Raw genomic sequence first — 27,581 nt, forward strand, 5'->3', positions numbered from 1 at the left:
GCCATGGAATGAGTCCTGGACTTGGGTTCGGACCAATGAGCCCAAATCCCGGCTCTGCCCCACCCTGCTCTGTGACCCTGGGCATGGATCTTGGCCTCTGGAAGCTTCAGCTCCCTCACCCACAAAATGGGCTGGGGTTCCAGATGGTCCACATCGTGGCAACTCTAGGACCCACCAGAATTGGATGCATGTCCGAGGAATTGGGGAATGGCTTTGGGGAGGTGAAAAAACAACTGGGAGAAAGAACACTATTCACCCAGCCTCAAGGGAGCCTCCATGACAAGGGGTGCCGAGTCATGGTGTGAGCTCCCCTGACCAGGATCCTTGTGGTCCATCCCTGGGGAGTGGGTCCCATGCTTCAAACACCTAATTCCACGCCTGGAAACATCACTTCCCTCTTTTTCTGTTGGTTCTCTGTCTTCATTGCCAACCCCTGATCCCACGAATCCATCTCTCCCTGGAAACCCAGCCATGGCAGTAGGGAGCAGGGAGCAGGGAGCAGACTAAGATGAGCTGGCTCAGAAGCATGCTGGACACTCCTGCCTCTACGTACCTCCTCTCTGAGATTAGGGATGGCCTCCTGGCTGCAGGCTGTCACAATCTGAGCAGGCCCAGACACTGGCATGAAGGGCCTTGGCAGCCCTAGGAACCTGGCCTCAAGGGGGTAAGACAGTAGTCACAGTCACCGTAACCAGGAAGCCTAGTGTGCTTGGGCCCCATGAGGATGGGGGTTCTCTTATGAGGGTGCTCGGATGGGTGGAGGATGGGTGGGAGACAGCGGTCTTGCGCAGACTGCAGAGTGCCTGCTGCGTGGTTGTGGCTCGAGGGAAGAGGTGAGTGGGTGGAGAGCAGCAAGGGCAGGAGGCCACCCTGGGAAGAGGAAATGGACAAGGCCACATCTCGAGGCCCGCAGGAATTCCAAGACCCTGGCCTGGAGCAGCTCAGCTAATTACAGTTTCCCCTAGTTGGTGGGAATGAGGCTCCTAAGAGAGCGCCAGCCTTGGCCAGGACTGGCTAAGGAGGACCAGGTTGAGCTGGGGAGTAGGCAGGGTCTGGTGGCCAGCTGCCTAATGCGTTGTCGCAATCAGGCCCCCGTGAAGGACGGGCAGGCTCAGCCTCTCTCTGGAGCAGGGCGTCCAGGTCCCAGCGGCCCAGGAGTGCAGCAGACACAGATGCTGCCAGGAACGGCTGTGGGGATTGCCGGGAGTAAACAGCAGAGGCGAGTTGCCTTGCAAACCACACTCAATGGAAATCTCCCCCACAGCCACATCGCGAAACGCAACCAAAATATTTATCCTGAGCAGCAGTTTTCAGAATTGCTCTTTGGAAAGTGACACAGACTGTCCAACTTCCCAGACAGCCCAGCCCAGAGGGGCACACCCTGCCCTCACCCCGAGAAAGCCTACAACCCATTAGGTGGGTTACTTGGGGTCAAGTTCAGCCTTTGTGGAGTCCTGACCCATCCTTTCAACGCTGTCCAGGGGAGACTGGCAGCAGCTTCAGCCCATCTGGAAACCATAAACGGCTCCTTGCCTCGGTGACCCGTCACTACTCAGCTGGAGCTGCCATCCCCGTGGACACACCTGACTGCCCAGCACGTGGGGAAGCAGACCCGTCAGCCAACTCCATGTCACTGCAGAGTCAGCAGCCAATGTCGGACGTGAACCGGATAGCTCTAGCCAGGACGTTCTCATGCATTCCTCTCCGCCTTTACCCATGGCCAACACTAATTCTTAGAAACAAGACATATAGAACTATCTTTCTAGAAAGGACTTCCAGATTTGACTGGCTCAGCTAAGGTTGAGTAAGGCTCTCTCAGCCAGGACCGCCGCTACGCTCTTTCTTTTGTTTTATCTCACCATTCCCCATGGCAGCCTTTGAGGTGGGCATCATGACCCCATTTTATAAAGGAGGAAAGGTAAGCCTAGAAAAGTTAAGAAACTAGCTCAGCGTCACACAGCTAGCGCGTGGCAGAGTCAAAATTAGAGTTCGGCTCTTTAACACCCTATTCTAGTGTTTCTTATCTTCCATCACACCATTGTATTTCTCTATTATTGCGTAGGCTTTTCCTGAGGATCAGACAGGATGACACATTCGAGACGTGCTGGAGTGGTGCAGGGCTCTCCACGCGTGCTCATTTCCATTACTACTGTCCTTCCAGAGATTGTTTATTTAGTACTGTGGGATGACTTTGGACCTGGGTGTATTAGGCAGCATTCTTTCAAAGGCCAGGGACAGAAACTGAATTCCACCTGGCTTAAGAAAAGAGAGAGTGGAGGAGGAGAGGAGAGACATTGAGTTTTGTCTCACGGTCTCATTCGACTGGGATGGATGAGTGGGTGGCCCTCAGGCATGGCTACTTCCAGGAAGTGATACAATGTCATCAGGTCAGCAGACTTTTATTTTCTCTACACTTCTCATCTTTACTCTTTTTTGTGTCAACGTCAGTCTCATGTGCTGCCTTTGGGTTTCTTCTTCTGCACAGCATGACACAGGGGCTGGAGGGAGTGGAGAAGGGCCGTGGGTTCCCTGATGGCACCTGGCCTTCACCATCCCCGCTAGTGACCCCAGATAGAAGAGCCACCCTCCCTCCCAGCTGTTACAGTGAGAATCCCAGGGAGGTGCTCGGAGGGGCCCAGCATGGGTCACATGATGACCAGAGGACTATGGTGTTTGGCAGGTAGCCTGCCCACTGCCATGGACAGGGTGGGGGGTCCTGTGAGGGGAAGCCCTGCCAGAATCACGGTTGGAGTTGGGGAGGACAGTTCGCTGAGAGCCTCTTACCAGAAGAAAGGGAAGAGAGGATGCTGGACAGACAAAAAGCAACGCTGCCCGTTACCCCAGGATGGGAAGAAAGAGCTGAGTCGATAATGTGATATGAAAATGTAAGTCGTTCTCTACTGGCACATCCTTGCCATCTTACCGATTGGGAAACTGCGGCTCAGAAGTATTATGTGGCCTTGTCACGCCCTCACAATGAATTTCTGAGACACCCAAGGCTGGAGTCTGAGTCCCCTGTCCTTCCACCTCACTCTGCTCGGGGAGGAAATTGAGGTCACAGGGACCTTCCGACCATCTTCTGCCTCACTCCAGGCCTCGCAGGGAATGCTGGGAAAAACCAGTGGGCCGCCAGCTGCTGTGGCAGGCTCTGGGGATTCAGTGGTGAGCAGAGTGTACACATCACCCTAATCGCGGAGCTTATATTTCACTGAGGGAGCTGGTCATCAGAGAAAAAAATTACACCAGTAAAAAGAAGTGACAAACGTTGATACTTGTTGGGCTCTAGAGACGAAGGATGTGGTGCTGAGACAGGGTATAGAGAGAATGAGAGCGTACAGGTGTACAGACAGTATACAGAGAGAGTGTCTATGGGTTTAGTGGGGGCTAGGGAGAGCTCCTTTGAGGAGGTGATGTGCAAGGTGAAACTGAAAGTTGTGAGAGGAGTTAAATGGGTAAGGAAGGGATGTACAGGGAGAGCATTCCAGGCAAAGGCCACAGCATGTGCAAAGGCCCTGAGGCAAGAGACTGCAAGAATACCCTTGTGCCTCAGGTGGAGTGAGGGGGAGATGAGGCAGGGAAAGCAGGCGGGGCCACTGAAGAAGACCTTGGAGACCATGCCAAGGAAACTGGTCTTGGTCTCAAAAGCAGAAGGAGGCCATTGAGAAGATTTCAGCAGGACAGGCCTGGAGCCCGTGGGGGTGTGGTTAAAGCCTGGAGTTGAGATCATTTGGGGTGTTCATGGGGGAACAGCAATGCCCTTGGGAGGATGGGTTCTGTAAGTAAGAAGCCAGCAGAAGGCCACAGATGGGCTTGCTAGGCTACTTATGCCCAGAACTGCAAGAATTCTGTGTGTCTGAAAATTGGGTGCAGAGGGTGGGACCACTGGTCAGGGAGGGAGGAGTCTTTGTTCCATTCTAGTAAGCGTGGGTTAAAGATGAGCTGTTTCCATTACCAGTCCTCAGGGCTTTTCCTCTGCAGGTGTCCACTGGGAATCTCCAAGAGGGCTGTGTGATAATCAGTATTTTCCCAACGCATTAGACCCTGAGAAAGGCTGCAGGCAAAGACACCCCTCAGAGATACTTGAAAAGTGACTCGATCTGTCCCAATATGAGGACACTATCCTGGTGGCCTGTGGGCAGGTCACCCTGGGATGCAACTAGACATGAGGATACCTGGTAACAGGCCATTACAAGAAGCCCATCAGTGGTCGGATCTGCTGCCGACTGTTTAGAGAGGCGCCGGGTACCCGACGGGGGGTGCTCCAGAGCTGGGCATCTCACCCTCCCTGTCCCCAGTCCTGTGTCCTTTTCCCTTTTCTCCCTGGTTCTTGCCTCAAGAATGCCATGGCCTTGGAATATTCCAGGCTCTGCATCAGCACCCGAGAGCTCTGGACAGGCTAAAGCAGGCCTCCCATCAAACAGGATGGTATCACGGGATAAATCCATCAGTGTGAAGGCCTCTGCTTGTGTCCACACGACAATGGTGTGAGTGAGGGATGGAGGAAAGAGAAGGGGAGCGAGATCCTCCTTCCTCTCCGGCCGCTGATTTGTTTAATGATCATTTAACAAACATCGGACACTGGACTGGACACAGGAGGCTTGGCCGTGCCAGAGACAGACTTAGTGCCAGCCCTCCTGATGCTGGCTGGGCGTATTCCCGGGTGGCACTTAATTCTCCTGACGAGCTTGCTTCTAGCTAAGCCTCGGCCACCTTGGGGAGGGTGGGCCCGGCCAGCTGGGTTAGGGAAAGGCTGGTGTCAGAGGCCTGGGTTTGCAGTGCGGCTGTGAGCTCTTGGGAACGTGCCCTAGGCCCTCTGCACCTGTCTCCCTCTCTGTGGACAAAAGGCTACACCCCCTCTGCATGGGCCGGGGTGAGGGTTCCAGGAGGTACCACGCACCAGGCACCCACATGACACCTTGCGCGCAGTGGCTTCCATTCGCATCCTCTCTCTTCCCCACCAGGACTTGATCAGGCAATTTCTGATGGTCTAATTTTCCCCAAACTGAGCATTATATACCCTCTCCCCCAGCTCAACGCCAATGCAATTTATCCTCACACCCAAACCTGATTCCTTGTCCTCAGGGAGTCCTCGAGACACCCTGCCGGGTAAACCTTCCACTCAGAGGAGCTAACAGAGTCCTTTTGTTTTTTTTTTAACTCAGAGGTGAACTGGACACAGGCTCAGGCTTCTGGTTTGCTTCAAGCAGTAAGGTAGGGTGGGAGCAGCCCTGGGTGTGTGACGGGGAGATCCAGAGCACCCACCCCTTCTGAACCTCAGTTTCTCCTCTTGTGAAGTCAGGGTGGTAACTCTTTCCTCCCCACGTTGCTGGGAGAGTGGAGTGAGGCCCAGAAGCAATTGTGAATGGAAAGTCTGGCACCTCAAAGTCTTGCCTCCCTGATGCTGCTCAGCATCTTCTCTTAAAGTCCTCACAGGCCCTCTCGGGAGGCGGCATCCCCATGTCTCCTGCCACCTGCCACCACCCATGTGGCCTCTGGGAGACCCCAGCCGTTCCTGACCCAGCTGTTTGGCTCCAGCTGTCCTGTGGGTACGGCGTTGGGCCTACTCCTCAGGGAAGTCTCTTTCTCAGGCGGGCTCCCTAGGGAGGGGGCTGAGCCCCCTTTGGTGGGGAGAAGACGGGCTGGGGAGGGGCGGGTGGGGGCAGGGCCAGCCAGGGAGAAGCTGAGTGAATGCTGTGTCGTGTTTTTCAAATAACTCCATGTCCACAAAGCTAAAAATGTAGTCTGCCCTTACATATTTTATATGTGTGTGTGTTCCCAGTACATTTCCTTCTAATTTTTAAAACCATACGTAACATCAGGGACATTTAATCCATATGGTTCTGATTCCTTAACACTTAAATCATCCAAATGTTGTTTCGGAGAATCTATTTGCAAATCTCTTTACATAAGCTTTTAACTCCTTCTTTCTCAAGGACATCAAGGGAGGGTCCGTAGGCGAGGCCTCCTTCTCTTCTTCCATGTCCCCATTCCCCACCCAACTGGCCAGAGGTCTCGGCCACCTCTGCTCCGGGCACCAGCTTCTCAGGCGCTGCCCTCAGGGCTGGGGGGAGCCTGGGGGGAGAAGAAGACAGGCAGACTGGGGTCCATACCCCAGCTCCCCCACTTCCTGGCTGTGTGGCCAACCTCCAGTTCACCTCATCAAACCCTTTCTGCCTCACCTGTAAAAAGGGATAAACAATAGACATCTTAAAGGGTTGTTTGAGAAGTTAAACAAGGTAATGTAGAAAGCCGGTAGCCCAGAGAACACGGTTTGCGTCCCACAAAGGGAGCTTTCGTGTGTGCCGCAGGGCAGAGCTGAGGCAGGCAGGGCCCATGTTGGACTGCAGGGTCCTTCTCGAGGACGCTCCAGACGGCAGCACCAGGTGGAGAAACTGAGTCCAGAGAGCAAAAGGGGATCCTCCCCATGGGACTTGGGGATTGGAGCAAGGACAGGACAGTGAGCATAGTGGCCAGGAGGGCGGAGGTGAATGGCCTGATGCCTGAGATGCATGGCCCAGTGCGCAGGTGGGAGTCTGGGAGGGGAGTGGGCACCCCCAGCATGCCCTGCCTTGGTTGCCCGCCCCACATGTGCCAGGGCAGTAGTGGAGGGCCCTACAGGACCAGATAGGCCATAGAGGGAGGGGACGAGGAAGGCAGCTCTCCTGGACTCGGGGGGCCTGGGTTGCACAGCTGGAAGCCACCTGTACTCATCTCCAGAGGCCCCTTCACGGGCTTTCCCACCTGCAGCCACAAGCCCAACTCCCTAGCCTGGAGTTAGGGCCCAACGACTGAGACGCACGTAGAAAACCCACTTTCCCCTCCCTCCCTCCTTCAGGCCGTTCTCAAACATCCAGTGCTCTTTCAAGCTTTTGTTTCTTCACCTGTTTCCCCTGCCCTGGTGCCCTTTCCCACGAACAAACACCTACCCACTCTTCAAAGTCCAGCTCAAAGTCACCTCCTCTGAGAAGCCTTTCTGGGAAGACTTGCAAACAAGGGACCCTTCCTTTGGGCTTCCTGGTCTTGGTCTTACTGGGCTGTACTCATCTGGGGTGAACTCTTGAGAACCTATGCTGGGAGCTGGGCGTGTGGGAACGGCACAGTCATCCCCGTCCAGAAGGTCCTCCTGTTCTAGCTGAGGCAGATCCGCATATGACCCACCAGCTTTCGAGGAAAGCAGATTGGAACTCAATGATGGCACCCACAGGAACCCATGGCTGTTGGGTGTGAGATGAGCGACCAATAAGGAGGACACAGGTGTCCTGGTGAGGCAGCTCCTAAGGAGCCTCCTCATGGCAGGGGACCATTGGCCAGCCCTGATCTGGACACCACCAGTGACTGTGCCCATAGGACAGGATTTGTTTCTCTGGCAATTCCAGACAGACCAAATCCCAGACAGAGCTGAGTCTCTGGGACGGAAGAGCAGATGCTCAGGCTAAAATTAGGCTGCTGACTGTGACTTCAGCTAGGCTGCGGGAACTGAGCTGCTTCTTACATCTGTCATGGTGTAGTGGCATGGCAAAGTGGAGCCCCTGCCTCCCTGGCGAGGCTGAGTGGTGACATGACAGCCAGCTCGGGATGCACCACTCTACAGCCTACCTGTAGTGCTTTCCTGCTCTTTACCTGGTTGACTCCTCATAAACCTCCTGAGAAGGAGTATATCCCTTAGAGCCCCTCCCCTCCACCCAGCCCTCAGGAGCTGGGTCTGTCTGGCTTCCCTCAGGAGGTTAAGCCACCTGTCCAGGATCATCCCCACCAGTGAGGGTCCAAGCAGGTCTGGAGTCCAACTCCAGATTCAGATGACAAGAAGACCGGCCCATCGGAACGATGCGGGGAGGAGCTGGGGGGTGTCTGGCTGAAGCTGAGCGGGATGGTAATCAAGGTAAACCTCTTCCTACCTCTTCCATATCTGCTGTTGCTCTCTCCATTCAGGCATCCTCTGACTCTCTCGTTGCCTGCCCAAGCTGCGTCCTGCTCTCTGGGAAGAGTAGTGTCCTTTGGAGGCCTGCTGTGGGGGCCAAGCCCACAGCCATGGCCTTCATTTATTTCTCCTAAAGCTACAGTCCTCACAATGGCCTACAAGGCCCAAAGTAATATATCTGACACACTCTCACCTCAGGGCCTTTGCACTGGCTGTTCTCTTTGCCCGTAAAGGTCTTCCCCCCAATAGCTACTTGACTCAGTTCTTCACGTGTTTCAAATCATTGCTCAGTGCCACCTTCTCAGTGGGGCTTACTCTATTTAAATATGTGACCCACCTCCCACCCCTGCATTTCTGATTCCCTTACTCTGTTCTACCAGGTAATTTCCATAATATATACTTTGTGCTAATATGTTATAATTCACTTATTTATCCTGTTTCTTGTTGATTGTTTCTTCCCTTGAGAATGTAAGCTCCATCAGGGCAGGGCTTTTGGTCCATTTTGTTCACTGATGTACTTACTCTAAGTTCCCAGAATAGTCCCCGGCCTGCAGTAGGTGTGCACTGAACGCTTGTTAGAGAATGCGTGGATTCGGGCACCTGGACCCAGGGCAGCATCCTTCCCGGGCCTCTGCAAGAGAGAGCCCTCTATCAGGACTGCCTCTAGATCCTCTCTGGGCCTCTATTTGCTCCTCTGGGAACCGGGGATGGTCCCTGTGCTGCCTCTCACAGAGCCTTCGAGATGACCTTAGGCTATGGTGTGATCGTACCCAAATAAGTGTGAGGTGTCCATTCAGTCAGCGTCATTGAGCACCTTTTGGGTGCTAGGCCCCATACTGAGTGCTCGGGGTCCACAGAGGAGTGACACCTTGTGTCCATCTGCAAAGAGGCTCTCTCAGGTGAGCGGGGCCAACGCCAGATGTGAGGGGGTGGGAAATGCCCACTCGTTTTGGAGAGTTGTTCGACAAATGGAACCCTGAATAAAGAATGTAGGGCCCTCCTGAAATTCAAATTCACACCTTAGCCTTCTGTATTAGTCCTCGAGAGAAACAGAACCAGTGGGATATATATATATATATATATATATATATATGTATGTATGTATCTCATGTGCACACATGTGCATGCGTGTGCAAGAAAGAGAGGGAAAGAGTGAAAGACTTATTATAAGGAATTGGCTCACATGATTATGGAGGCCGTGAAGTCCTAAGATCTGCAGATGGTGAGCTGGAGACCCAAGAGAGACGCCAGTGTCAGTTCCAGTTGGAAAGCCAGCAGGTGTGAGACTCAAAAAAAGCTGATGTTTCAGTACCAGTCCAAAGGCTGGAAAAACTAACATCCCAGCTCAATCAGTCAGGCTGAGGAGTTACCCCGTGCTCAGCCTTTCTGTTCTCTTCAGGTCTACAATAGATTAGGTGAGACCCACCACATTAGGGAGGGCAATCTACTTTGCTCAGTCTACTGATCTGATGTTCATATCACCCAGAAACACCCTCGCAGACACACCTGGAGTCATGTTTGGCCAGATATCTGGACACCCCATGGCCCAGTCAATCTGACATGTAAAATTAACCATCACCCCCGAACTGCCGTTGATCCTTCACTCTGAGCTCAGACACGGCCAGCAAATCCATGTGCTTGCCTTTGCCTCCCCAGGTCCCCAACTCTTCCAGCCTGCCACTCTTGGGGACGTTGGCACTACTCCAAGCTCCTCTGACCCAGCCGGTCCTAAGTGGTACCCACTAGGTACCCCAGGTGCAGGGATTCTCATCAGTCAGACTCAGGGTGGAGTTGGGGGCGGGTTGAGCGGGAAGGCTGGTGGGGGCAGCCGTCAGGGGCTGGTTTTAGGCTGGAGGGAGCATGGCTGACGGTGTGAAGTGCCCGGGGCTCCTGAGGGATAAAGGGGGCTTCGTCTACTCTCCCGGGGGAATGACAGCTGCTGCCGCATTTCACAGCCATGGCAAGCAAGGGAGAAAGCCTTCCAGGTGCTCAGTTTGTTGAGCACCTACTGGGTGCCAGGCACAGACCCTCAGGGCTCTCCTAGCCTAGTGGGGGCCTCAGCCACAAATACTTTGCTATAAATGTGATGAATGCTCTGATGATGGACGCAAAGCAAGCTACAGGAACGTTAAGAAGAGGGCTTTTAATTCTACTGAGGATGGGGGTTGGTCAGGAAAAAATAGGAAAAACAGGACATTTGGAGGAGGCCTTATAGGTTGAGTTCACTCAATAGTCAGGGAGAGTTAATAGGGGAGCGGAAGGGAAGGGTGGGTGGGAGGACAGGAGAAGAAGGAAGGGCATTCATGTAGAAGGAAGAGCATGAGCAAAGGCTTGGATATGAAAATTCATACCATGTTAGGGAACTAGTGAGTGATCCTGCCCAGGCCAGGCCCTCCTTGGGGAGGGCTCCAAGGCCAAGGCATGGAGGATTGGGGTGCTCACCTCCTGCCCTGGGAGGTCAGAAAGGCCGCCGTGGGGCCAGGCCTGAGCAGGATGGAGTGAGCATTTCTAGATTTCTTTGTTGTTGTTACATGGAGGCTCCAAAAAGTGGCCCTCTCACCAGGCCCCACCCCTTCCCATATTCATCTCTCCTTCCCGAATCTTCTGCATAGTGTGTTGTTTTCACTCACTGTTATCAGCTATTTTCCAAGCGTGCATGTTTCTCCGCAGCTAGACAGTCAGATGCCCAGGCTCCATTGAGCCTCATTGGTCTCGCCTTGGGACTCCTTCATGACCGGCCTCTGCCCAGCCTCAGCCCCTTGCCCTGGGCTGGCCACATGGGCGGTGGCAATCACTCTTGATAAAAGTCACACAGGGGAGAAGATTTTAAAGCCATGCAGAATTTCTCTCTCGCTCTTACTGCTCCCGAAGCTCTTTTTCTTGGCATCCCTGTTACTGTTCACCTTGTCTTAATGTTTATGGGTATGACTGAATTCTCATCCCCTCCTCCCCTCCCTTCGTGAGCTATTAAGATTAAGTCTTATGCATCCGAGTATCACCCAGAGAACTTGAGCGGAGGTGGGGGCTTCCTTTATTGAGCTTCTGCTACATACCAGCTTCCGTTCTTGATTCTTAAAGTGTATTTTCTCCTTTAACTTCCTCGACTCTCTTTAATCTTTGCGATCTTTCCTGGAGCGGTGTTATCCTCCCCATTTTACAGCTGTGAAAACTGAGGCTCAGGCAGTTAAGCAGCTAGGAAGTGTCACAGCCAGGAAACGCACCCAGACTGTCTTACCCCAAGCCTTGAAAATTGATGCCCCACCGCTGCACCTCCCATGGGGGAGGGCAGAGCTGAGAGCAGAGTAAATACTTGTTGTTATTGATGATCTTGCAAGTTGGTCCCCTGGCTTGGGGAAAACCTGTTCTCACAGCTGCCAGGGGAGTGTGTAGTTTGACTAATCTTCTGATTTCCTGGAACCAGAGGCCCCGCCCTCCCAACCTGCGGCCCGACTGGGCCCTGCAGGAGTCCCCAGACACACTGGTGAAAAGCCAGAATGAGACAGACGCAGGGCTCACGCTGAGCCGAAGCCTCAGGCTGAAGTGTGGGAAAAGAGGATGCTTGTGTTATTTTAGGGAGAACTAGCCAGTGGGCTTGAGGCCCACTGGCCTCTTGTAGCTGTTTACTAGACAGGGTGGCCAGAGGGGCAGAAGTCTGTCCTTGTCCTTAGCATGCTCTGAATAGCTGGCACTGAATAAGACGTGGTTGCGCACAGAGCTGCAGAATCGAAAGATACACAATACATGAAGAAGATGACAACACATAGTGGGCACAGGCCAGGACGGTCTGTACCAAATGCTGGAGTGTCACAGAGAAGGAAACAGCTAATGCCACCTGGGGGACCAAGGAGACCTTCACAAGGGAAGTGGCCTCTGAGCTCACCTGAAAGGCTGAATGGGAACCAGCCCAGCAGCTGTGAGTGAGGGGAACAGTACAGGGAACTGCATGTGCAAAACGCCCTTGGCAGGTTCAGGAACACTGAGGTATTCTGTATGGTGGGAGCACAGGGCACATGGGGATGGTGTAGAGAGATGGAGGTTTAGACTGGTAAACTGAGGCTCAGCCATAAAAGGCACTAAGAGACAGGGTGGTTGAGCTGGGCAGGGACCCACCTGAATTTGTCTTAGAGAGTTCCCCCTGTGTGGAGAATGGATTGCAGGGGCAGTGGGCAGGCGGACCAGAGAGAAGGCTGTTGTAAGTGGGAGGCGATGGTGGCCTGGACTGGGGCCGCAGGGACAGAGAAGAGATTCTGGCTTCAAGCTTGGGGTGATGAGTGCCCCCATTATGAAGATAGACAGTATGAGAGGAGCAGGGTTCTGGGTCACAACCTGGGAACAATTGCTACCATTTACTGAGCACCTACCAGGGCTGGGCCCTCTGTCAAGGACTCCACTGCAGTCTTGTCAGATCTGCATAGCAGCCCTTTGTGATGAGGAAGTCAAGACCAGCGACATCATGTAACACATCCAGGGTCACACAGTAAGGGTGGGGCTGAGATCTGAACCCAGATCCGTGTGGCTCCAAGGCCCATGCTGTCACCCATAGCATCAGGTTAAGGAAGGAGGGAGTGCCCGATGGAGTCAGGAAGCCGAAACACAGCCCTCAGGCTGGGGAGGGAGGGTGGGGTTGAGGCCCCCCGGAATCCCAGGAGGCGATTTCCATGAACTGTAAGAGTCCCCAGGTCTGTGTCCCAGGAGAGAGATGGCCATCTCTGTGAGAAGTGAGGACTGAAGTTTCAGGTGTACCACAGATCTATCGAGGGAGCACCCACCACACACACACACACACACACACACACAGGAAAATGATACAAAGCATCTGAGGCCAGGAAATAATAGCCATGGGGGAGGGGGATAGACAGGGGGATGGCTGGTAAGTAAGTACAAGGCCCAAACATAGATAACCTGAAGGGCCTCCAGCACGGGTTGCTCAGCCCCACCTTGAAAGCTCTCCCAAGAACGCTATGGCAGTCGCCGGCTCCTTAGAAACGACCGTGTGTTCCAAAACTGTATCTGTAATTTGGTTGTTAGGAGCTGGAAACAAAATTTCACAGAGAGACAGCCTCCTAGATGACAGATCAAATGCCAACCCTGCCCTCTGCTCCCATCTCTTTTAGGCTGTGAAGTCTCTACGGCGTGATGTTGGCTTTAGAGCAGAAGCAAGCCCAGTGTGTGTGCGTGCATGTGTGTGTGTGCATGTGTGTGTAGCATTTCCATGGAAACGAGCGTTCAGTAGTCTAGCCTGGGACACCTGGACCACAATCTCCCTGCATGGTAGCCCCACAAGTAGAATGAATCTTCTCCCACCTTGTGTGCCCCCTGCCCCGCGCCCGGCTTGGCAAACAGCAGTGCAGTGTTTAGCAAGTTGCATTGGGGTGATCTGTTTACCTGCGTCTCCATCCTTAGAGGGAGCTCCTAGAACACAGCTTTGTGTGTTGCATGGTCCCAGAATGGGGAGGGGGCCTGATTCATGTTCGAGGAATGAAGGAATGTGGGCAGGCCCCCAGGGCCACGCTCAGGGAATTTCTCAAGACCTGGCCCAATTATATGCAGGGGATGGGCTGGTGGAAAGGAACTGGCACCTGGCACCACCTGCCTTCTAACCTGGGGCCCATCCAGCTACAGGGTGGGTAAGGTGCCCGGGGCCCCAGGATAGGGGTGGTGGCTCATGGAGCAGAGTTAGGCTCAGCCTGCTAGCCTTGACGCAGGGTTGCCTGTCCCTGCTGTGTGTCCCTGAGCTCTGAGGCTGGAGTTCTGAAGATCTTCTGGCCTTCATTGAGAATCGGCACCAGAATTAGGGCAGGGGCTAAGTCTCAAGGTGGGGACAGGTAGCTTTGGTTGTGGGAGGAGCTGGGGAAGGCGTCCAGGCTGACACTCTGACCTGAAGGATGGCCACAGCTGGATGGGGCCTGTGTGGCCTGAGGGGTAGAGAGAAGGATGGTTGGGGGGTTCGGGGGAATCCAGTGTGATTGTGTCTGGTACACGAAGGTGCTCGATACGTTGTGCTTTCCTTCATCCCTCCCTTCCACCTTGCTATGGCCAGTTCAGAACTGTGTGTGTTTGGGGATTGGGATGGGGATGTCCCCGGCTGCCTGGAAGGGGCTGTACAGGAGTTTGCCGAGAGAAAGGAGGGGGCAGACAAATCCCAAGCCACAGAAAGTAGGAACAAAGGAGCAGTCCAAAGAAAGAGCCTCAGCAGGGCAGCCATTCCAGGGATGGCAGCTTGGTGCAGGGTCCTGAGCATCCATCGGGTCTCGCTGAGAGCCCCACGTTCCGTCCCCACCGCTAGCCAGGGCCGCTGGCACCTCAGCCACAGCTCTGAATTGGATCATTTTGCCCCTCCGATGATTAGTTTGTCTTTCAATTTGCACCCTGCCCCCTGCCCCCCAACCGTTCATTAACTTAACAAATGTTTGTAAAGTTATCAGTTCCGGGGCAGGAGAGAAGAACCAGGGTGGAAAGTTCCTCGCAGCTCCCACCTCTGGAGAAGGGGGAGGTCTCCTCCGGGTGACTACAGTTTGGGGTGATGGGTACATCTCCAGAGGCAGGAACCATTGAGCAGTGCCGCTGACTAAAGCTATTGGGAGGTTCCATTGGGGCAGGGCCACCCCTCAGAGCCGGGCGAGGATGCTCATCCTGGGGCAAGAGCAAGGCTGTCATCTGAGCCTTTGTGCAAATGACAAAGGTCACCCCTCAGGGCATATGAATTATAACAAGACACCCACTTTCTCCCACCTGGAGCTGCTCAAAGCAGGAACAGTAATAAGCAGGGCAGTGGGGGCAGGGCAGGAATAGAATGAGGGGCAGGGATCCGTCCCAGGTGGCACTCTGTCCCAGTTGCCCTAATCAAGGGAAGGCCCTGTATCAAGGTCTGGCTTGACTCAGGGTGTAAGGACAGCAGGAGGAGTAGAGAGGGCATTTTAGATAGAGGGAGAGTCTGTGCAAAGACCCCAAGGCTTGAAAGCTGGTGCAGGTTTGGGGGGTGGGGGAAGGCTGGGCAAAGCGTACAGAGGGCACCAGATCACAAAGTGTGCTCCTTCCCTTTGGGGCTTTGTCAGAAGGGGGATGACCCAATTAGCGCCGGGACTGGGCTCTGGGAGCTGATGGAAGATGGGGGAGTCTGGGGTGCTGGTGATCAACAAAACAGCTGGGAGGCTTGGCAACTGGCCAGCAGGTGTGCAAGTGTGTATGTGAGTGTGCAGGGCTGTGTCCCGCTGCAGTCACACCTCTCTTCGCTCCCTGACAATCTGGGAGCTATGGTTTCCTCCCCTTAGACACCTAGGAGTGGGGTGCCGCTTTGGAAGTCGGGGTCCCTCCATCAAAGTCGATGGTCTGGGAGGGGTTTGTTTGCTCTGACCTGGCTTTGGAGGGTGGAGGCTCTGCTGGAAGCTGTTGTGTGGAGAAGGCACAGAAGTGCCCAGGCCACTAGACCTGCCCCCTGAGCCCAGATGGCTTCTGGTCAGAGGGACCTCTCTCCTTACAGCAGGCAGGGCCTTGAATTTGAGGCCATCACTTTGGAGCCAGAGAAAGCCTGGGGCCTCCAAGAAGCCTTCTGGGAAAGCCTGGTCAGTGCAGTGGTCAGTCACCTTGTGGGATCTGGAACTTTCATGACCCGCAGAGGGAGTGCCTCCTTCCACTGGGACGCTTGGCGCTTAGCTTGCCTCCCTCTAGTCCAGACCTTGGCCTCAGGCTCCATAAGCTCCTGAGGCTGTTCCGGGCCAGGGACGCCAGTCTGGAGTCAGCCAAACCTACAGGCAGCCCTGGTTCTGCAGAGTTGTCTTTGCTCAAGTCACCTGCCACCGAGTCTGAGCCTCATGTGCGCATCTATAAAATATAGATCCTGGTGAGGTCTACAGGGTTTGGCCATTCTGCTCCCTCGGGAAGCAGGCCGCTGGGGGCTGGCCCAAGTGCGCTGGCGATTGACCAAAGCGTGAACCCAACCCGTGTGACTCAGGTCCCAAGTCCCGGGACCAGCAGCTTCTGGTAAAGTTAGGCCATCGGGAAGCCCCGGGGTGCCCCTGCTCCCCAACACCCCACGAGGCTGGAGCCCAGGGAGGCCGGCCAGGCCCGCCCCGCCCGGCGCTCCTGAAGGCGGATTCCCGCCCGAGGAGGCGCAGGCTTCCCGGAGTGGGGCTGGCACCGAGGAGCCAGGCGGGGAGCGCGCACTGTGGGGACGTCGATGGACGCCCGCCGGGCCGGGTGCGGCCGAGTCAGGGCGCTGAGCGGCAGGGCCCCGGCGGCGGCGGCGGCGACCGGGGCTTCCCTGACTGCCCTCCCCGGAGGGCCCGGGAGGAAATGACAGCGCGGGAGCCGGGGCGGGCGCGGAGGGAGGGGCGGCGCCCGGAGTGACACGGCCTGTCACCGAGGCGGCCGCCGCGCAGACCCTGCCCGCGGCTGCCCGGAGCCGGGGATTCCCCAGACGCAGACCCTCGGTGGCCGCCCGCCGGACCCCGGGATCCCGGCCCGCGGGGAGCCCAGGGCCGCTGGCCGCGAGGCGCGCACGCCGAGGCCGAGCGGGCCGGAGAGGCTCCCCGGGCGGCCGCCGGGGTCCCCCGGGCGCGGCGACAGGAAACTCTGGGGAGTGAATGGAAAGAAGTGGGTGGTCCAGCCCCTGCGACTTCCCCTGACATCACTGCCCAAATAAGGAGCTTCCAAGCGGCCGCGGGGCGGCCCGGAGCCGCGCCCGCCGCCGGCGCCCGCCCGCCAGCCCGCCCCGCGCCCACCCCGCGCCGCGTGGGCCGCCAGCGAGCGCCCGGGGCACCGCCGGGCGGAGCCGAGCCGGGCGGAGCCGAGCAGCGGGCGCTGCCGAGCGGCGCGGAGGCCGGGCGCGCAGCCCACAGCCCCGTCCAGCCGGCGCAGCCAGCCCGGAGCCGCGGAGCCGCAGCCGCCCAGGTAAGCAGGGGGCGCCCCGCGCCGCGCCCCCGCCGCGGCCTCGCCGCCGCCAGCCCGGCCCCGCCAGGAGGCCAGCAGCCCCGCGCCGGGGTCGGCCGCGGCGGGGCCGGCGGGAGAGGGCTGGGCGCCGGCGCGTGTGCGGGAGCGCGTCGGTGCCAACTCTCGGGACTCCTCTGTAGCCTGGGGTTGCCTGGTGCACGCGCTCTCCGCCTGCGTTTCCCAGACACTACTTCTGTCACCGCCCTGGGTGACACCAGCGTTCCCGCGTTCACACTTCTCTCGCACCCTCGCGCCTGGCGCAGCCCCCCTCGCCGTCGGCGTGCACAGCCCTCTGTGCCCGGAGCAGACCCTCCCCGGCCACGCCTCTCGGGCCTTGCGCTCTCCTACACGCGGGGACGCAGCACACGGGTGGGACCTACTGAATGGCTTTGGCAGCCCGGGCGGCGCTTCCCCCTGGAGGCGGTGGCAGTTTCAGACTGTCACAGCCGACCAGCCTTGGACTCCTCGGGCTTATTGGGAGTGAGTGAAACTAGCTTTTACTCTGGCTCTTCCCGCCCTCCCTGCAGAATGGCACCTAGCACGGGAGGCACAGCCTAGGGGATCTGTACCTGCGGTGGGGGGAGGGTGTGGGGACTAGCAGGGGACTACTCCTGGCCTCACAGAGCCGCTCCTGCTCCATGAGCATTTTTCTAGCCCCCTCCCCTCATCTCTCCTCCGCTGATGTGGTGTGTCTGGGGGCCGGCCAGGAGCCGTGGTGGCTGAGGAACAGGTGCAGGTGGTGCCAGCCTCAGCATCTTGCAGAGGGCTCTGCACAGTGGCTACAATTGCTTATCTATAAAATATAGAATGTATCTATCGATGGTTGGACCAAGGACATAGGGAAACTGATAAAGCCAAGGGAGGGATCCATCACTTAGTGACTGGGCAGATTATTTAATCTCTTTCAGGCTGCATTTGATCATCTGAAAAATGTTGTCAGGGAGAGTTGAGACCATATAAATGAAGACATATCGTAACTATAAAGCCCTGTGCACGTGCCAGTTACTGTGGTTTGGGTGATTCTGGGCTGGTATTTGCCATGGCTCTGCTCTGTGATTTAGGGAGACCAAACGCCATTTCTGTTCACTTATCCTCAAGAAAGGGGCATTAATAAGTGTCCTGTGTGCCTGCTAGCAGATTCCCCAAAGTATGGTCTCTGGAACCTTAGTTCTGAAAGCTGTGCCACGAGTTAAGTTTTCTCTGTTCTAGCAAGTCTGGCAAATTCTTCAAGTTCTCTATCACCCTTCTGGCCAATCACAATCCATTCTGGCAAATTAAAGGCTCTGAGAAGGACTGCAATACAAGAACCAGTTTAACTTTGTCAAATCCAGCATTTCCCTTGTTGAGACTGTAGCCCTTTTCAAGTTACACATACTTGCTCTACGAGGAAACGGTGCTTCTGGGACTACCAGTAGAGATGACGGGATATGGTAGAGTTGCCACTGAACTTTGAGAGCTAAGTTCTAATTGCCTTCTTGAATGGAGAGTAAGCAGAAGCCCAGAGAAGTTGAGTGGCTCATCTGAGATCACACAGCTAAACAGTGACCCAAAATTAACTAGTAGTTAGTGGTAAAACAAGGACCAGAACCCAGACCCCATTCCGTTCATCCATAAATTAAGTTCTCTTCTGGAACCAGTCTTGCTGCTTTTTGTGGACATGCTGCAAACGTGTTTGCATGTTTGCAAATCCTTATGTTTGACAAACATAAGGATTTAAATGATTTACTGTTGAATGCGTTAAATGATGATCGGGTCCCTACTATGTATCGTTTGTTTGGGGGACTTTAGCACATAAAGTTCAACCAGCTGTGGAACCTGCAGTGAAGAGAAATGGTGCCAGAGTCATCACAGACACACACGTGAGCACTCTACACACACATCCACTTGTACACACAAATCTCTCTCTCCCTGCGCTCTCACACATGCTCACACATGCAATCCTGTACACTCATTCATACACACGCTCCTATGTAGGCACACACACACTCGCTCACTTGCTTCTGTGCACGCACGTGTCTACTGTGCACATTCTCTCACACACGCATGCATCCTGTTGTGCTCCAGGCTGCAGCCAGGAGGCACTCGTGGCAATGTTCCCATGTCCCCATGTCCCCAGAGCTGGTGGAGGTGCCTGGCACCAGCTCCCCAGATGAGTATTGAGCGCGTGGGGAGTCCTTGCAGGGCCAGTGTGAGGTTCGCTTTTCCTTGGTGTTCTCCCGTTTCTCCATTTTCTGCCATACCTATCCCCCCACCTTTTTTGTTCAGCTATTGTTTGATCACTCCTTATGTGACTGAAGCCAGCTCTGCTTCCACTGTGGTGTTTTAATCAACAGCTCTGTTCGAGCAAGGACTTCGTCTCGTTCGTTTGATTGGAATCCCCAGCTCCTAGCAGAACGCCTGGCACAGAGGAGAGGTTCAATAAGCATCGTTGAATGGGTGAATGAGTGAGTGACTGCTGGCTGCTGGGATGGCGGTGACCCCGGGCCAACCTCCAGGGGGATTCATGGCGCATGTTCGCTGAGTGCCTGCTGGGTCCCGGGCACCTTTCTAGGGATTACAGCACTAAAATTCTTTAATCCTCTGTGCATGGAGCTTGCATTCCAGTGGGAAGAGAGAAAGGAATAGTAATGGACAAGATATTGCTAAATAGTGATAGGCGCTGTGCAGAAACTCAGACAAGGCCGTGTGAATGTTAGGGAGGAATTGGGGAAGCAAAGGGTGGGGCCTGGGGCATCCTCTCTGAGGAGCCGACATTTACTCCGAGACCTGAGTAATGAAAAAGCGATGGCCATGCAAAGATTTGGGAGAAAGGTATCCAAGCAGAAGAAGAGCAGGAAAGGCCCTGCAGTGTGAAGGAGCTGGGCTGCGGCCCACGGAGAGGCCACACGGGCAGTTCACTGCTGATTCCCTTACCAGCACCCTCTGGAGGGGCAACTGCTGGTGTCTGATCTGGGACTTTATCTTCGTGGTTCAATCACTAAAGCCAAACTTGGTGCATCCTGGGCTTTGGGGAGGCGGGGCTGCCTCTGCTATCTCGGAGGGTGCCCTCCCATCTTGTCCACCCACCGCCCCTATAAATGAGGAAAGAGTTGGACTCTGAAGGCCCCTCCCAGCTCTGCCATACTAGAATTTGATGCTCTGTTTGCAGGAGGTTCACCACAATTCAGGTGGTCCATCTGGAGGGACCGTGAATTAGTCGTGCTGCTTCCATTATTAATAACCATGATGTCATACATCTGTGCGGTTCCTGGTCGGCCGCGGAGCACTCTCTCCTATTATCCCGTTCACTCTGTGGGCTCATCTGCCAAGTGGGGGAGGGCGGGGGGAGGGGGATGGTGGAGGTGGAGAGAGCTCAGCCCCTGCCACACACCGCTGCAGGCTCACCTAAGCTGCTTCCCCCTCTGAATTCCCTGCTTCCTCAGCTGCAAAGCAGGACGCAGAAGCACCTACCTCCTAAGGCCCTGGGGGTGTGAAGTGAGAACGTGCATGTCAGGGGCTGGCACGTTGTCATAGGCGCTTAGCAGCTGCTGGTTCGCACTTTACAGATGACGAACTCAGAACTAAGAGAGACCGTGACTTTTTTGGTCCACTTCTGTGTCTTTAGTCTTCCCAGCCCAGGGCTTGTGGGTATGTAGTAGGCTTTGAATAGCGATTTTGTTGAATTGATTTGCCTAAGGTTGCACAGCTAGTAAAGGGCTAGAACTCAAATCAAACCCAAGTCCTCTTCATAAACATCACACTGTTTGGGAACAATTGCAATGGTTGATAAAGATAGACCTTCACATCCCAGTTGGGGATGATCAGAATTACTGTTGCTTTCTTGAGAATCCTAGAATTGTAAGGTCTTGGGTTCTGAGGCCTGGTATTCTTTATAAATCAAGAAATGAATTTCTCAAGAAACATTTTGGAACCTTCTAGAAGAGGGTATAGAGGTGAGAAAATGACCTTCTGAGAATTGAGAACAGGGGTTTTTTAACCAAGGAAGTCTGTTGCTGTCATCTGAGAGCTTTTACAGAAGAGTTCCAGGTTCCACCCCAACTGTCTGATTCAGAACCTCCAGGGAGGGCGTCTGGGCACGTGGAGAAGTGCCGTGGTGCTAGAAGTTCAGCCTGAGGATGAGAAGCCTGGCCCTCTGGATGCCCAGGAAGCCTAGTAGGACCTCCATCTGCCTCGAGTGTCCGTGCATCCTGAGCTGTGGCTCTAACCCCCTTGTCTGGAGCCCACATCAGCCACATGGTAGGAGCAAGAGCTATGCAGCCCCACAGACCTGAGTTTGCATCTCCTGCTTTCTAGAATGTACCTTGGCCAAGTTCCTTTACTTCCTTTACCTCTCCTAAGCTTCAGCTCCCTTGTCTGTAATATGGGAATGCACACACCTATCTATAGCATGGCTGTACAGATTACAGGAGACCATCTATGTGTCAGCTATCTTATGTGATATCTGTGCCTGGCACATAGTAGGTGAACAGTAAAATAAAATTTCAGTTATTATTATGAAAAATGAATGATAGGAAAAATAACTGCAGGACTTGTGAATTGGTTGCTAATAAAGGGTTCAATAAAAATGCACCAATTTGCTCCCAACACCAGACTTTTGAGAAGAGGATACACTCCATGTCGTAAACTCGTCTTTGGGCCAAAGAATTACCAGCTCTGCCATCTTCCCATACCTCTTCCTTGCATAGCTCCGGCTCTAGTGGAGAGCTGAGCGCTGAATGGGGGCCAGGGCCAGCATCACTTTCCGCACGCTTCTAGCAGATCTGTGGGCGCGGAGAGAGGGACATAAGGTTGGGGGTCAGTGCTGAGTTCAGACCTGGTCTCCCATTCCTGAGGCTGCCATGTGGGGCATTTGGAGGGGAAACACCTGGCTAGTGGGAGTTGCAGGTTGCACTACTAACCCACTGTGTCATTCATTCATTCATTTACTCATCACCCATGGATTGAGTTGAGCCTTTCCTGGGATCAGCTTTGGCTAAGCACTGGGAAAATGCCTCCATCCTCAAGAAGCTCAGAGTCTAGCCGACCCAACCACTCAGCAGCCACGTGGCCGTGGACAAGTTGCATTTCCTCTCCAGATCTCAGTTTCCTTATCTCTAGAATGGGATTATCCTGGCTACTTCACTGGAATATTTTGTTGTTTTAAAGACCCACGTGTCTCTGGAGTGCCGTCTGTGTTTTAGGGTCTCTACTATAATGGTGTGGCAGAGAACAAGGCCTTTGGAACCAGGAGGAACCCCACTCTGCTGCTGGCTCTGCCACGTACTTGCTGTGTGATTTGCTGCATTTTTTTAACTTCTCTGTGTTTCCTTTTCCTCGGTCACACAATGTGGTTATGACACCTTCGTTGCAGGGCACTCTGAGCGTTAGGTGAGATGATGATAGAGAGCACCTGGCTCTCAACAAGTGTGACCCCCATTTTCTTTCTGTCTGGCTCATGCCTCTACTGTCCTGTGCATTGCTACGTTTAGAGTCACCTCCAGCCATAGCTGCCGAAGCTCATCAGGTACCCAGGAATGGGCAGAGGTGGGCAGACAGCCAGATTGGAGCTCAAGGAAATAAACACATGTCCCTTGGTGAAAGGTGGGCAGGGGGAAGTGGTTCCAGCCCAAGAGGAGTCAGGACTAGAGTGTGGAGTCCGGAGTCCTGGCTTCTGTCCTGGACCTGCCACTAGGCATTGTGTGTGATTTGCCAGGTCCCTCCCCTCTCTGGACCTCAGTGTCCTCACTGAGGCCAGTCTGCAGGGTCCCCTGGCTTTCCTCCTGCTCTGAGAAGCCTGCGGGCCTCTGATGCACAAGTGCTGAGTGGCCACGGTGATGGGGTGGGCTGCCGTGTGTGGGGATTTCACCAGCTTTTTCCAGCCTGGGCTCTGCTGGAATTGATTGTGGAGAGGGGCCAGCAGACAGGCTCTGAACCAGGAAGAGACTGTGGTTTCCAACTGGCGGAGCTGCTCATGGGAGAGGAGGCAGGTGAAGGGACATTAATGGCATTAAATTAAATTCGAAGAAGGATGTTACTCCCTTTTTTTTTCTTAAAGAAAAACCCAGAAGGTTCAAAGCCACCTGCTTCCTGAATAGCTTTTCTCTTGTTTGAATTCAACTGTGTGTTGCATTGGGAAGGGTCTGTTTTCACGTTATCAGGATGGAGGCAAGAGATTGCAGAGTAAAGCTGAGCCTTCAGTCATTCATTTACCAAATATCTGTTGAACACTTACCAAGTGTCAGGCACTGTTCTAGGCACATCCAGCAGTGACCAAAGCAGACAACAGCCAGTGCTGTCCTGGAGCTTATAAACCAGCAAGGCATCCCAGGGCGGGATTCAGGGGTCTCTTGTATGTAGGGTGGTCAGGAAGTTATCGCTGATAAGGTGACATTTGAGCAGAGCCATGAAGGGAGTGTAGAACTGAATAGGCTCATTTGAACAGAATTTTCTTTCTCTATGGGGTACAGGTGGGGTCTGTGGAAAGATCTCATAGGAAGCTGAAATGATCAGCTCAGCCAGGCAGCTCAGATTCTGGGCTGTCCTACTTTCGATACAGGATATTGAGTCTAATTCATGACCATCATTACACCAACGTTAATAATAGTAACAGTGACCTGGATGGGGCTCTGTGTGAACTTGGCTTAATGCCTGCGAAACGCCTGTCCACATGGAGTGTCTTGATCAGCCCTCTAACCAGGTAGGAGGTATCGTCTCCATGTTGCAGATGTGGAATCTGAGAACTCTATATGTGGAGTGACAAGCCCAGGACTGTATCCCAAGTGAGGGGCAGAGTGGACCCTCAAACGCAGACTCTGCTGCTCATCAGATGCTGTCTTTCTCCTTACAGGGTGGCTGGGCACCCGGTGTACCACTTTGCGTGCAATAATGGATGGTATCTATTTCTTGAAAACAAAAATAAATCCATAGACAAAGAGATGAGGACTAAATGCAATGAGGGGTCCTGAATTGGATCCTGGAACAGAAAACGGACGTTAGTGGAAAAACTGGTGAAATCCGAATAGTCTGTAGTTTAGTTCATAGCAAGGTACCAATGTCCATTTCATAGTTTTGACAAATGCACGTTGGTTATGTCAGATCTTAACATTAAAGGAAGCTGGGTGAAGGGTATAGAGGAACTCTGTTCTATATTGAGACTTTTCTGTCAATATAAGATTATTCCAAAGTGAAAAGTGTGTTTGAAAATAAATGAATAAATCCACATGCACTCCAACTAGTTGGCCTCCTCAAGGTTACTTAGGAAAGCCACAATGGTGATTAAGTAATTGAACCCCTGCTGCCTCTAGTCACCCCAAGTGTGCTACTAGAGTTGCCTGTGTGAGAAGGAGCAAAATCGTAAGCCAATGCCTGTAACCTGGAGGAGGAATGTTCTCTTGGAGGTAACTCCCTGGGAGACTGTCCCCAAGTGAATTTCTAGTATACACCATATAACCTATATTTTAGGCTATGCCGAGTATGCCCTTTAGGTGTGATAAAAGTTCACCAACGCATTTTCACTTGATGCCATGGCAGATGGACGGAAACCCAGTTTGATTTGTAGGGCTGTATCCCGCGACTACAGGAATCGTAGTGACTAATGGCTGTGAAGGGGTGCGCGAGGCCGTGAGAACAGAATCAGAGAACTGGAAAGGCGTTGTCAGTGATCTGGTTTTCTTTTACGGTAGAAAGCATTTAGGGCCAGGGAGGGGTGTCTCCTGGAACGAAGAAAAGGGACCGGGGTCAAGGGATTCTGAGATTTGGTCCCTTTTGGCCTTGATTCCCCATTCACAAAACTAGGGGGCTGGCTTAACTGAGTCTCTGAGGACCCTCCGGCTGAAAGCCACTGAGCCCGGAGCAAGCAATTGGTCCAGGCTCACCGTGCAACCACCGAGCGACACAGCTCAGCCTGCCTGGAGACCGGCCTCCTAACCGTTTCCACAGGGCTTGTGGCCACATGTCACCTTGGCATGTGGGCATTTTGTGTCGCCCCGCAATACAGGGGAGGCAAAATATGTTGAGATGACTTTAGCTGTGGCTCTAACCCCCTTGTCTGAGGTGGACAGGAAGCCATGGTCATCACGGGTCCATCAGAAGGCATTTCATATTTGAAAGAGGAGGAGAGCCGCCCCAATACAGGCTCTTTATTTTAAGCAGGCTCTGATCTTGTAAAATAACGAAGCCTAGAATTTCCCATGGTGTGTTCTGTAGATCACGTGCTGTGGGATGGAAAGAGGCGTTACAGGAGGAAAATAAAAGTGCTGTAGCCAAGTGCATGAGGTCCTTATACTGCAGGGCTTCTGAGCCTTTAATATGCAACAGTGCACTGGAAATCTCCAAAAATGTGTATGTGGGAGAGAGAGAGAGAGAGTGTGTGTGTATGTGTAGATGTGTAGAGGTGGATATTGTGTGCAGCTCTCCAAGTTTGATCAGAGAACTCATATATATATGAATGTATAAGGAAAAATATATATATATACACATATGTGGACTATATGTATAAGGAATATATATTTATGTATGTATATATAAGGCTAGCTGACTAGAGCTCCATAGAGAAACATTCTGGGAAACATTAAAGCTATCTGAGGTCAAAGCAGAAAAAAACAAAATGAATGCTAAATTGCTACTTAAAATTTGTTTCTGCATGTTAGTTTCAGCACGTCAGTTTGCCACATTTTTCTTATTTTTGTTAACTTAATTTCTTTCTTCTCAGAAGAAAGTGGCAAATTGCATGCAAATGATCCTTCCCCCTCCCCTGTGTGTTGTGTTCATGGGAGACAGAAGTATTGTGTGCGCTCACTGAGTGAGGGTGACCATGTGACAACTCGGTGGTGGGTCCCTAACCCAAAACCCACATGCAACATTGGTGTTTGGGAGCTAAAAGAGAACCTCATGAAAACATACCACTGAAGGCCAAAATTCTGCTTTTGTCAAGTGTGGCCTTTGCACAAGGGAGCTCCTGGCCCTCCCATACACACAAGTGTATTTGTCACCCCGAAAGACTTGCATCATTACTGATCCGTGCATCCACTCAGTGGACACGCCTGGTTGGGTGAGAATGCCCTTTGATTGATGACGATTTCCAGCTGGGCTGAGCTTCACCCTACTCCCTGGTCCAAGCCTTCCCCATGCCATGGTGCCCCGGGGAGAGTCCTGTAAACCGCCTGCCTGTCCTGAGAGCCCCTCAGAGCCTGGGCCCCCCTCAGCCCCCACATTCCCTGACGTCCCCATGCATGCATCCTGCCCCCACCAGATCCTGCTCCTCGCTCCTCCAGGCAGGCCCCTGAGCTGTGGATGCCCCATCTAAGGTACAGGCTCCAATTCTTTTTTGTGATTGCCTCGTCAGAAACCGAACTTCTCTTTCCTTACCTGGCTTATAAGAACAATGCGCTCTTAAAGATGCCACAAATACAGTAGAGGGTAAATAACAGAAAGAGGGACAATTTAAGGAGGGAGTTTTCTTTCTCTGCAACTTGCAGAGATGGGAGGAGGGGGGAGCTTCGAAAACATCTCGTGAGGATGAAGCGGTTGGTTCGCTAGTCCCTTGGACTCTGGCCTGTCTGTCCTCTGACATGTGTGACCACAGACGCCATTTGGAGTCTTCAGGCGTCTCTTTCCTCGGCTGTAAGCAGGGCCTGATCTACTGCCTCCCTCTGAGGGTTTTCACTAGTGCTGTGCAGCTCAGGGGGAGCCCTCAACAGTGCCTGGTGCATAGAAAGCTACGTGTTTTATTATTCTTTCTGAGAATTCCATTAACTAACAAAAAAAGCCAAGTTTTAAAAAGTGTGCAAAAGCTATAAACAGGTAGTTCCCAGATGTGAAAATGGCCCATTAACATATGACTAAAGCTCTAGCTACTAAAAGACAAAGGGTTATAAATTAAAATGATTATAGATGGCAAAAATAGAAAAAATAAAAAATAGAGAAGATCTAGTGCTGGCAAGGGTCAAGGGGACCTGCAAGTCTAAGTTGGTATCAGTGAAAATTATAGGGGCGGGCCCAGTGGCATAGTGGTTAAGTTTGCACGCTCTGCTTCAGCAGCCTGGGGTCTCCCAGTTCGGATCCTGGGTGCAGACCTACGCACCACTCTTCAAGCCATGCTGTGATGGCATCCCACAGAGAAGAGCTAGAACGACTTACAACTAGAATATACAGCTATGTACTGGGGCTTTGGGGAGAAAAAAAAAAAGAGGAAGATTGGCAACAGATGTTAGCTCAGGGCCAATCTTCCTCACACACACAAAAAATCAAACCTACGAAAAAACAAAAAAGAAAGAAAATTATAAATGCACATGCCTGCTTTGATCCAGCAATTCCCCAGCTTTAGAAAAACACATGTACAGAAAGATATCTATGTACAAGGGTGCTCCCTTACACTATTGTCTGCAGTAGAGAGAAATTGGAAATGACCTCAACCGTCCAGCAGTGGCAATGCTTAAAAAAAAAGAAAGTGCATTTGTACCATAGAATAGTTTGTGGCCATTTAAAAAGAAACAGGTGAATTTACAGGTCGTGACATGGGAGGACATTTACAACATATTCTTAACTGGAAAAAGGTTTCTGTGTGATATGTTTAAACTGATCTCATTTTTATTCAGAAAAAGTTAAGCAATTCTATATGTGCCTACACAGGTAGACATGTTTCTGTGCTCATGAGAACATCCCAGGGAAGCATTCACGGTCATTTCGTCTGGAGAGGAGAATTTGGGAGGGCGAAGGGGGCTTGTCCACATTGTACTATAAATACTTCTGTATTTTT

At 53.1% G+C, this 27,581-nt stretch overlaps 1 protein-coding gene across 5 annotated transcripts in view; it reads left to right on the plus strand.

The window, feature by feature from the left end:
* HIVEP3 (HIVEP zinc finger 3) overlaps positions 1–27,581 on the plus strand; it is a 469,251-nt gene that overhangs the window by 327,497 nt on the left and 114,173 nt on the right. For 2 of the 5 annotated variants that reach the window (XM_023632301.2, XM_070248798.1), the window contains exon 1: positions 16,670–16,807. The exons of the other annotated variants lie outside the window; for them this stretch is intronic. The gene's annotated coding sequence lies outside the window, so the exon portion shown is untranslated. Of the gene's footprint in view, positions 1–16,669; positions 16,808–27,581 lie in introns of those variants that run through there. 5 annotated transcript variants of the gene reach the window in all.

Source organism: Equus caballus, chromosome 2, assembly GCF_041296265.1.
Source record: "Equus caballus isolate H_3958 breed thoroughbred chromosome 2, TB-T2T, whole genome shotgun sequence".
Taxonomy (NCBI): domain Eukaryota; kingdom Metazoa; phylum Chordata; class Mammalia; order Perissodactyla; family Equidae; genus Equus; species Equus caballus.